Source organism: Lolium rigidum, chromosome 6 (assembly GCF_022539505.1).
Source record: "Lolium rigidum isolate FL_2022 chromosome 6, APGP_CSIRO_Lrig_0.1, whole genome shotgun sequence".
Lineage (NCBI taxonomy): Eukaryota > Viridiplantae > Streptophyta > Magnoliopsida > Poales > Poaceae > Lolium > Lolium rigidum.
In genome coordinates, this window is record NC_061513.1 from 167,169,870 (window position 1) to 167,182,423 (window position 12,554).

Consider the following 12,554-nt stretch of genomic DNA (forward strand, 5'->3'; position numbering starts at 1 on the left):
GCGAAGGGGAAGAGGAGTTGAAGCCGGGTTGGGCTTGGGCGCGGGAAAGGGGAAAAATATCTGGCGTCCTGAACGTTCTGGAGCCGCCGGCCGCCGCCACCTCATGCTTCCTCGCCTGCGGGCCGAGCCAAGATATTTTCGGCTGCGTCCGGTTTCTGTGGCTGCCGGAGACGGTTGCCCCACCTGCCGGCCTATGTTCAGCGTGGTTTTGATCCCGTGGGGCCGGCGTGCGTGGGTATCTTGGCCTTCGAGAAAGTTTCGTGCAACCACGGCTGCTCTCATACGAACACGAGATTTTTTAATTCAGCGACAGAACATGCGAGTTGCTATCTCCGTCGAGTTATACACCTCGTCAAGAATAGGATTACATATAATTTCAGAATTCTACCGATCCATTAATAATAATTATCAATTGCAGTACTGCAATGGATCCTAAAAATAATAAAAACTACAAATAAGTTTTTGAACCACCTATTGACGACTAGAAACACTATCGCGAGCCGAAGGAGCGCCGTCGTCCTCGCCCTCCATCATTGAAAATAGGCAAAGCTTGTCTTAGTAGAGACCTTGTTAGTAGACACCCGAGAAGTTATTGTGATAATGAACCAAAGGACCAGCGCGCCAGAGCAACAATCGTCGCCAATGATGACATTTGTAGATCAGAAGAGACTGACATGAAACCATACAATGAATACGATAACCGACCAAATCCTAGGAGATCCACCGGACACATGACTTCATGTGCTCTCCGTTGACGCTAGACACACCACCGGGGCTAGGATAGAGCGGGGAGGACATTATTCCGACTTCAGAATATAGTCATCGCCTCACCATCTAGAAGAAGACAATGAAAAAGAACCTAAACAAAGAACAAAAACACCTACCAACGAGCAGCCATGGTCCACCACACTTCCAAGGCCATAAGGCTAGAGGAGGCGGAGTGGACCGAAGGCGTTGCCGGTGAGGGAGACGAAATCCTAGATGGGTTCTACGGCCGCCTCAGATCGCCTCTCTCCTTTTTCCCGGACGGATCGGTGTGGTGTCAAGTTTACCACATGCAAAGCATATGAACGAAACCGGAATGCCACAAGTGTTAAGTGCTTAAATATTGACTAGATTAATGACTCTAGTGCAAGTGGGAGACTCAAGAAAACTAATATGCCCTAGAGATAATAATAAAGTTGTATTATTCTATATTTCCAGATTTATAATTAAGTTTATGATCCATGCTATAATTGTATTATCACCGGATATTGTGATGTTGGAGAAAAACCTAATTACATATGTGAAACAATAAACACCAAATAAGCTATGCCTAGTCACGTCTCTGTGACTAGTACGTGTAATGATGATCGTCATGTATTCCCCTTCGACCATCCGATTCGCTTGATTTCTTCGCCCACGGCCTTCGTCTGACCTAAAAAAAACTCCTATATAAAGGATTTTCGGAGGCTTCCTCGGTGAGATCATAAGAGAAACACTGAAACATCAAAACATAGCCAAAACTAGCGAAGATTGGAGGGGTAAACTCTACCGAAGCCACCGTCGGAGGGATCTCCACTTTCTCCAACGTCTCCACCGTCATCACCATGATGAAGAGGGAGTAGTCCACCTTTTGACTATGGGTTTGTGACATTAGCTTAATATCTCTCTCTCTGTCTTGTTCTTCATAGATATAGTGCCATATGAGTTACCCAGCATGATTATGGTCATATATGTAATTCCTATGTGGTGCATCTTTATTCTATGATATTGATATATGATATTAGAACCTATTATGTGTAAGATGTATTGATAGGTGCATATCATGCACCCCGCTCTTAAGCACTTGTTATGATCCAACTTGTATGTAAGAACATGTGTGGGGAGAAGTGTGTATTAGATGGAGTAGCATGATGGTAATAATTGAACAGTGACAACAAATTCAAGATCTACTATGGTATTTATCTTTCTTTTGCTTCCTCACTAGGGATAAAGTGAATACATGTGCTATAATTACCATGTGACATTACGATAATCTTGTTTGGTCAAGGTAGCATATTTGATATTCAAACATTATGTTAAATTACTTAAGTCTATACTCTGTTGCATGGAGTTTTCCCTTTCTTGAGAAGTATAAGAGAGATGTGTTGCAGCATCTCTATGTTAAGACGTAATGCCTATATGCTTATCAAACACATGTTGAAGTTCCACCAATATTATGTCATTAACGAATTGTTAGTACCCACTACAATTTAAAAGGAGGTAGACAATTGAAGCCATGAAAGCCGGTACATTTCGAATCACCAGAAACACCTTTCCAACACTATTAACTTACTTTATATTTACCACTATTATTTAATCCGAAAATGAAAAGGAGGAATAGGAGGAGCACATCAATGTGGTCAACATTGACACCGGCGACAAAGGCAAGAAGAGGAGGAATGGGGCGGAGGCTCGAGGGGGAAGATGTTGGAGGACGAGCCTTTGTAATGATTGGAAGGTTGTGAGCCTTGACACCATTACCGGTGCCCAAAAAAGATCCAACAATTATCGGAAGAGAATCAAAAACCAATTCGATTAGTGGAAGTGCTTTGGAGATTACAAGAAATGCACATGAACTGCAACGAGTTGGCTATGTCACATAGATGGACCATTATATATACAAGGGAGTTGGAACAAGCTAAATGAAAATCTTGAGCAAACTCATTGAAGATCCGAGAGTGACAAGTTCATAGAGGATTAGATGTATGCTCTAAACTTTGTTTGATTAGTCATCATGTATTTGATGTTTTTTTTTTGCTTAGTTAAAGGATGTGCTAACAATATTTCAAAGGAAAACAACAATAATGAATTCTCCATGATACCTTGCTTCACGGAGATCCAAACTTCCGTAATATGCTATCAAGTCCCCTCAATGGCGGTAAAACCGTCGTTGATTTACAAGGACCACCACCAATACGAGGTAATATGTGGCAACACTACCGCCAATATCGATAGTGCGACGCCATTGCCACACACTTAAGCTCCTATGGTGATGCCCTAACTAGCCTCGAGTAAGTTGCAAAAAGAATACTCTGAATTTACAAAGATTTATTAGTAGATTTATACAGTTTTTTCTCTCACTATGCATATGGCTAGAACTAGTCTTAAGGAAGGCATGCAAGCATGCCTTGATACATTATGAGATATGGTCCTAGTGACATACACCATGTACATATTCCACATTTTTTAATGAAAAACAAGTAGGAGTTTTTCCCTATTGTATTTATGTAAAAGAAAGTAAATTGCAAAAAGCTACCAACAATTCAAATAAAATTGTGAAAGACTCAGCACATTGCATCACGACAGTCATTTCTTGACGGCTAACGAGTGTTGTGATGGTTTTTGTTCGGCTTTCAGCTAATAAACTAGGCAACGTGTTCTTCTTAATTAATGAGAAGAGGCAACGTTTTTTACTTTTTATTTTTTCAAAATAGTAAAATACGTGCAAAGAGCAACTCGTCGACCGGATGCATCGGAATACCGAACTTCGCCGTCCTTCGCTACTTTTGGCTGGAGCTAGACCGTGGCATAGCAAGGCACCTTTGACCGTGCCATATTTAGCAAACGGAGACGTGCTATATTTGGATACTGGAGGGAACGTGCCAAGTTTGGTTGGGTCGGACGGTTGCACGAATACAGACTACACGTGTTCGACGTAGGTACTTCTGCTTGTCGGGTGAACACGATGCCACATTCATCTTTTTAGCTCACTTATTTCTCGTTGAGCACGAGATGGAGACGGCAGACAGCGAACGAATCACTTTTCACGAAACGTCTGGGTTCTTCTTAGTTTACCATGGCTGAATGGCTGCGAAGCCATACACGTACGGGCGAGGAAGAAAAATATCACGAGGCAGCACAAAAGATCTCCTACCACGTCTATCGGCCCATGGGGTTGTTGCACAAAATATCCCGAGGCATCGGTCATTTTTACGAAAGAAACCTCGCTAGTCGCTACCCATTTTTTGGTTAGCTTGATAATGATGGCTAGCTATACAAACTAGTAGGGCTCGACTAAGCAGGAGGCAGGAGCCCTCCGTTCACAATTAGATCCGCACTTTAGGTTTAATCAAAGTTAGATTTTATTAAATTTCACTAAATATTAAAAATAGAATATCAATATCTAATCTGTAAAATCTGCAGTTCTCCATATTTCCATATTATATCCATTTTGTATTATGGTTGTTCATTTTTTTCTATAGTTTTGGTCAAACTTGAATAAAATTGACTTTGATTGAAGCTAGTCAATCGTGTATTCAACAGCCTTTACGGCTACGTACTCCCTCCGTCCTTAATACTCGTCACAGGTAATTTAGATAAATTTTAGCATATATATTTTTACCGAAATCTGCGATAAGTATCACTGATTTAATGAAATTTTGTCAAAAAGGACCACCTGCCCCAGTGTAATGTCAAAAGAGACCACCTGTGAACGAAAATGCCAAAACTGCCGTGGCGGCAGCACGGCCAGGCGACGCGTGGCTCCTGCCGCCGGAGCCGGTGGCGGCAGGGCCTGCCGCCGTCAGCCGTGGCGGCACGTCCGCCTCCGTGAACCGACAGTCGACCGACGTCGCCCTGCCGCCGTAGCTGGCGGCGGCATGCTGAGCTGGCTGGCTTGCCGCCACCACCGGTGGTGGCATGTGCTGCTGGCCGACAGTCTGCACAGCACGCTGACGGCGCTGATTCCCACGTACTTCTTCGAATTATTGTACTGCTTTTTGGCTGATTGCACTGATTGAGGCATTTTCCCGCCTAATTCTCTCGCTCAGTTCGCTATAAAAGCCAGCGTCGAGTGTGCCTAATTCTCTCGCTCAGTTCGCTGATATTATTTGGTACACAAGTGCTCATACCTTAGCCAGCATGAGTGTGCCTTGCTCAGACCAGCATTTTAGACCGATGAAGGGAAAGAATGCAACTTTGCCGCCGGGGGTTAGAGCAGAGAGGTGTTGGTGCGGCCGCCTTGCGAAGGTGAAGGAAGTGGTGGATTTTTCGGATAAGTTTGGCATGAAATATTTCATGTGCGCATACTACGATCATGATCCACCCGCACATACAAGTTCATCGTCCTCGAGACCTGCGGTATGTTGTAACAGCATGATTAAAAATCATATTTGTATGTCATTAATTTTCATTTATTAATCGTCTTATTTTTGTTGCAGTCTCCGCCGTCCCTTTGCAACTGGTTTCACTGGATAGACCAGGAGCAGCCGGATTGGGCGCGCCGTGAGGTGGAGGAAAAACAGAGCCGTGCGTGGGCAAGGTTCCATGAGGAGGAGCGTTTCGAAAAGACTATTGCTAATGATAAAGCAGAAAGAGAGAGACAGATACAAAAATTAAGGGCAGAGCAAGCTCGAAATCGCGAGGTAAATCAGAAACGGATGGATGATGAGGCTGCACGTAGGTATGCAGAGGAAGAGGTGCGCAGGGAGGCCCGTGAAGCGGAAAGAAAGAGATTAAGAGAAAGGGCTGTTGAGGCGCAGGCAGCAGAAGAACGCGGCGACAAGACTGGAAAATAGCCACGCTGGACGCAGGGCAAATAGAGTGATTTGTTGTAGTAACTACGTATTTTAAATTCTGTTTTACTTTCGCGTTGTATCTTAAATTTCGTTGTAGTGATTAGCCGTATTTTAATTTAAGTTATATTTCCAACTTTATTTCGGTAGATGTATTAATAATAAATGTTGGTTTCCCGGAAAAAGTTCGCGCGTAAATTTTCCCGCCTAAAGTTCCCGCCTTATTTTTTTCCGCCTAAAGTTCCCGCCTTATTTTTTCCCGCCAAGATTTCCCGCCTTTTCTCTGAGGCGCGTGCTATAAAACCCCTCCCCGGGCATTCATTTCTTGTACACAATCGAAGTCGAGATGGCTCCTCGGGGAGATCGTAGTTTTACTGCACGTATGGCTGCTCCTCTTATCTCCTCTGCTACTTCAGTTATGAGTGCCAATAACATAGAAAATGTCGAAGATCTGGTCACGAATGTGAATCTTCTCGTTGAGGTAGGCAAGCTTTTTTCTAAGCACGCAGGTATGCCTGGCCGAACTCCGGTGGAATTACGACAAGAGCTTCTTAGGTTGCAAGCAAGGTTTGAGAAGAAGAAACCGAAGGATGAGAAGGAACAAGAAGAATTTCTAAGGTATCCATATACATGGGCTTCCTCGACGGAGGATGACGAAGAAGTCTTCACGCCGAGGAGTCCGGCTAAGAGCAATGAATATTTCAAGGGAAAAAGCGCTGCATCCGCTTGCGTTGACTCGGACGATGATTTTATGCCACCGAGTAAGAAGGGAAAGGCTAGTTCATCATCGAAGAGCAAGAAGAAGGGAAAAAAGTGAAGCTTATAACGTTACTCGTAGCGTTTATTTTAAGTTGTGGTGTTGGCATTGCCGATGTATCTTCATTTTGGTAGTAACTTAATTTTATGTTGAATTTTTGGAATGTTGATGTATCTTATTTTGAAGTACCTGTTGAATTATTATGCGAAATCATTGAAATATGTCTCATACTTAGGTCATACATAGATAGAAATTATAGTTATGTTTTCATATTTATTTCGTCAGATAGTAACCCTTAATTTTGTGTTGTATTTTTGCATGTTCATGTATCTTATTTTGAAAAACTGGTTGAATAATTATTCCAAATTATAGAAATATGTCTCATACATAGGTCATACATAGATAGAAATAATAGTAATATGGCAGAGTCGTCAACATATCACCCTTGTCGACGACGGCGTGGTGGTCTCTGCTTAGCACCAGAAGGCGACCAAGGATCTCGTATACGATGTTGGCGCAAACCTCGACCGTACTGTTCGTTCTCCTCATCTGTGTGGGCCTCATAGTTCTGTGGTGGAGTTTGTAATACATGTTGAGATTGTGTCGCCGGAGGAATTAAACTGCCTTGTGTGCTTATAATGTCAGCAACAAAGAATTCATTAAATATCCCTTGATTCTCAGGTTGACTAGAAGTTCCGGGATAGTATTCTTCCTGCATATGCTCGCACTCCGTGGCGGGGCCATATTGTGGCCGAAACCAGCTATCATGTTGGGCCAAGCAGGATCAAAAGATTGCTGCGTAAAAAAAATTAGTTGTAAGTAATAGACATGAATATTTTTATGGGAGAAATTATATATTAAAATTGAAGGAACCTGTGGAGGAGGCATATTGTAGCCGAGTCCAGCTTCCGTCTCTGACCAGTCAGGTTCAAAAGATTGCTGCGGATGGAAAATATTCGTAAATAATAGGCGTAATTTCCGACAACTGAAATCTTCAAGCAGCATAAGAACCAGAACCAGCTATCTTTGTTCTCGCTCTCCACCAATGCATATGCAATAGGAAGGAGCTGATTGTTTGCATCTGCTGCGATCGCCAACAGGAGTGTACCCTTGTACTTTCCAGTGAGGAAGGTACCATCTATTGACAACACCGGACGGCAGTGTTGAAATGCATGTATAGCCTGCGGGAATGCCCAGAATAAACGGTCAAGTATTTCTTCATTTTGCTCCCTGGGGTGTGGACGTTCTCTCCTGAATACTTGAGTCCCCGGGTTACTTGATGATATCTGATGGAGCAGTCTGGGGGCTAGGTCATATGCTTGCTCATATGTGCCATATAGCCTCTGGAAAATGTCCTCCTTGGCACGCCTTGCCTTTCCGAAGCTGACAGAGAAACCAATCTGATCTTCTGCAGTCTCTTGCAGCGTCTTCAAACTAACATTGATGTCTTTTTCCACCGCCACTTGCAAGATATGTGACAAATATTTTGCGGTGACGTTGCGATGCTTAGCCATAGCCCCCACCTGCTCGCAACTATGTGGTTCTATTTTTGAGATATGCCAGGGCTGACATACCCCAGAGCTCTTTCGAGCGATCACTCTCCCCATGCACCCCTCATTCAATTTGACACATATCACTTTTAGCTGACTTCGATCAGACTGCTTCACTCTGTGCTCCCGAGATATGCTCAATGCATACCTCTTTATTGCCTGGTCAGCGGAGTCCTTGTCAAGGAAACTTTGCCCAACTAGCAGACTATCCTCTCCTAGGCCTGGAACAGACCGAAATTCATTGCTTATGGTCATGGTCTGCAGGAAGTCAGGGTCCATTGGACCTGGGACCGCCCTCTGGGGAGGACCTACTCCTTCTTCATCCAACGATGATTCGGACGAAGATGAACGAGCATCATCATCCAACGCCTCAGGCAATCCCTCCACATGTTCGCTGATGTCGACGACCGCGGACCAATATCCTTGGTCAACATTATGGTGGCTAGGCATCTGCTCCGATGGGTCGATGCTATGAGCAGCGGTGATGGCAAGCTGATCCGACAGGCCGGTGCTAGGGCCTGCGGTGATGGACAGCTGCTCTTCTGCAGCGCTCCTACTGCTTCCAGCATCATCAGTAGCTGAAATAAACTTCACATACACCATTGGCCGTCCGTACATAGCAGCACCAGGTGTCCTTGCAAACCTCATGTACGTACGCCAATTTGTATCATTTTTTACCTCCCGCAAACCCCAACGGGCAGGTCCATTCCCTTCTACGACGATAAGAGCCTCAACCGTCATCCTCTGTCCACGAATCCCCTGACCAAATGGGGCTCGGATGATTTTTCTTACATCCGCAAATGCTCTATTGACCATATCTATCACTGCAACTTCCATCAAGTCGCAGTTCAAGAAATCCACCCCACCGAATTCGTCACGTACGACGTCCCCATAGTACACTACCAAATTTTCCATCGTACCTACCGCACAACCAGATTTTTAAAATAATATTAGTAACATCCTACCTTAAATCATATTACTGTTTTAATAATTTCATTACAACACTTATTCTAACATGCCGGTAAGACTTTACGAAAATAATTAATCCTTCCTTTTCTAAATAATACGGAAAAAAAATACACAAGACAAAATATTAAAAGACATCATATATATACCTTAATTTGCAAATAGATATTCTTCCAAATAATAATTTACGCGCCACAATAATCCAAGTAATAACAGTGAGAGAGCATGTGCATACTTCAATCCACCTAAAATACACATTAAAATTTGCGAGTTAAAGCATGTTCCTAACATACGGTTATTAGTTCAACAAATTATCCATCTCTTTAATTTTCAGTCATACATGCAATAATAGTACGCTGCACTACGTGTTGTTCTATTTCAAATTAAATTACATCCTTCATAAAATCTCACTCGCTGTACATAATATGCTAATACAAGGTATATAGTTATAACATGTGCATGTTTCTTTTGTTTTGCGATAATCCAAGAAGAATACACAGGGTCATCAACGAATAAAATCAACCTAACATACGCACACATTACTTCGAAACGAAAAATTAGACCATTTTCTCATATACGTCATGTAGTTACGTCCAATAATACTACACTATAATAATACTACACTACATATAGTCATGCTGCATTTCAATTTCACTCATACATATACAATAATACTACATTACACACCATCATGTTGCATTTCTAACTATAATTACGTGCTTCTAAAAATATTACAGTGCCTTACATGCTATGCTAATATAATGATGCGTGTCTACTTACTAGAAATGGAAACATAAAAAATATGCATGTACGAATAAAATCAAATATCCAAATGAACTAACCTTGTTGTTTTCCCTTCTATTGCATCATGCACTTAATCATGCACTTAATCAACGAACTATGGTTGTGTTCTCAGCAAGAGAGGAGACCAACTAAGTGTGTTCTTTCAGCTCATACGGGAAGACAGAGGAGAGCAGCTGCGCGTGTTCGCAACAATGCACTAAGCAGCGGCTGGTTATAAAGCATGCGGCGCTGCACACTTTCGGTGGTCACGTCTTCTCATGTCTGACAATCATACAATCAATTTTCTGTACAACTACAGTCTCTAGCATAGCTGAAAGTACAAAAACTAGTGCCAAATAGACTCAAACCGGATACATTAGCCTCAGAATCAGAGACAGGACGAATCTGAGAGTTTGCGTGGGAATCAGTGCCATCAGCGTGGAAAGCAGCGCAGTCAGCCTCGAATTCAGCGCCGTCAGCGTCGGTGGACTGTCGGCCGAAGAAGCAGCACTTGCCTCCACCGGTGGTGGCGGCAGGCGTGCCACGTCGGCGTGCCGCCACCGGCCAGGGCGGCAGGCTGCGCGACGTTCACGGCGGGCTCACGGAGGCGGACATGCCGCCACGGCTGACGGCAGCCGGCCCTGCCGCCACCGGCTCCGGCGGCAGGTGCCACGCGTCGCCTGGCCGTTCTGCCGCCACGGCAGTTTTGGCATTTCCGTTCACATGTGGTCTCTTTTGACATTTCACTGGGACAGGTGGTCCTTTTTGACAAAATTTCTGATTTAATTGACGCACCGTTGCTTTCAACTCTCATCTCGCATGTACCCCTTCAGCGTCCTTCAGCATCGATTAAATCTGACCGGAGAGAGTAGATGCTAAGGAAGTACGGCTTTTCATCTTCTGTACACAAAACGAAGAAAACCCTTCGACCTCCTTCTCCGGACATCTTCGCGCACCCGCTTCGTTGCGTACGGTCGTGTCATCTACGTGCTTTTGGACGGACACCAAGTAACAAACGTCTCTACTAAAGTCCAGACTAGACTAACTGAATAATACGAATGTGAGGTGGAGACGGTTATGGCGGGGGTGTATACATGCCGACCATCTCCATGTGTGCAGGTTCAGCTTATCGAATCGTGTGGATGCTTCCGCTGAGAACAGCTGCGTGCCGAGAGCAGGTTCCACTCGAGTATTCCAGCAAACAAATACTACGTAGTATCATGCATATCCCAAGCCCTACGTGCCCAAGGGTTAAATATCTCGTTTAGGCTTTGTTTGGTAGCAGTGTGTTCAGATGTTTAGCAGAGTATTTCTCCGGCCTAACAAAAATACACTGAAATACACGGCTAGGCTGTTTGGCAGGCCTCGGGGTGCAGATGGACACCGACGTCCGTGAGTCCACGTCCGCCGTCCGCGTAAATAGCCCAAACGGCGTCGTGGACAGGCCACATCATCTTGACGGATTGACGGACATAGGCCGGTTTTGGGTGGATTCAGCTCAAAAAAATCTCCTGAAAACTCGCCGTGTTCATATAAAACTGCGACACGCCCCCAAGTCCCACCTCGCGTTTTGCCCGCTGCCCGACGGGTCGCAGCTCTCGCAGCTGCGCCGCTAATGCTCACCCTCGCAGCATCACCGCGAACGCCTTCCTCCCTTGCCGACTCCACTAAAGCCAGTTCTTCCATCTAGAATTTTTGTGCTTGGTCTCCATGGCTGCCGCCAATTAGAAGGGAGTGAGCTCTGGCTTCAGATAGCCTACGCTAGATTTGTGATGAGTATATTCCCTTTGTCTTTCTCCTTTGGATCGTAGTGGTGCGGTAGTGGGTTGGAAGCAGCGGGGTAGCACACACGCAAGTGCAGCAAGATACAATTGGTTGGAGCATGGGGACGATGGTGTATGTCTCTGAATATGAACAAAGTAGTAAATGCATGCCCTATGTTGAAAAGATTATAGATAAGCCACCACTATTTTAGTTGATCTCGAATTTGTTTTTACAACCGTTCTCCAAAAGCTTGATCTCGTATTTTGGTTCAAATCACAATTTCTTGTCGACTGAATCGAATTTGTACTGCTGTGTGTGTTAACTCTAGTATGGGTTACAATGGAAGTGCAAACTCATGAAAATGAATAAGCGCCTTGTGCTTGATTGTTTATGATCATCCTTAGAATCATTGCGGTGGCAATTGAGCATTTGGCTGTAGAATTATATCTAGGGATGGAGCCAGGAAAAAAATGGAGGGGGCCAAATGAACATCGGTTTAGTTGGAGGGGGCCATGTGCGGAAATTCTAGCTAATTTAAGGACCAATCTATATAAACTATAAACTATAGCCCCCCCCCCCCCCCCCCCTCCCCCCTAGCTCCGTCCCTGATTATATCCCTGCCTTCCAAATGGACAAATTAATGAACTGTATTGGTGAGAAAGGGAATTATGGTGTAACATAGTGTTTTGGTGAGAAGTGTATTTTCACCCAATCATCTTGGGAAAATACACTTAAATACTCACAGATACACACCTGCCAAACAAGGCCTTACGATATCGTTAGAAACACTGTCTACAACAAGCGCTACTTATTTTCCCTTTAACAAATCTAATCTAATCATACTGATTTGCTATTGTAAATGCTTATGTTTCGTCTAAATTTGGTCATAGTCACTTTCGACTTTTCAGAAAACTAATGCACATTATAAGAGCAGCATATGAAGTATGCTACTAGTAAATGTGCATGTGCATCACACGTGTGATATTAAGGTTTCATTTAGTACTTATGCAAAATTCAAATAAAATTGATTTAACCATGTAGTATCTTAACATACACAATGCAAGATTTTTGACAATTCCACGACTATGTTTATTCAAATTATCGGCACAAAAAATTGGTATTTGTAAACCAGAATTAACCAACAATTTTCTGACAATGTTTCATTTTGCATCTTCGCAAATAAAAACATATTAATAT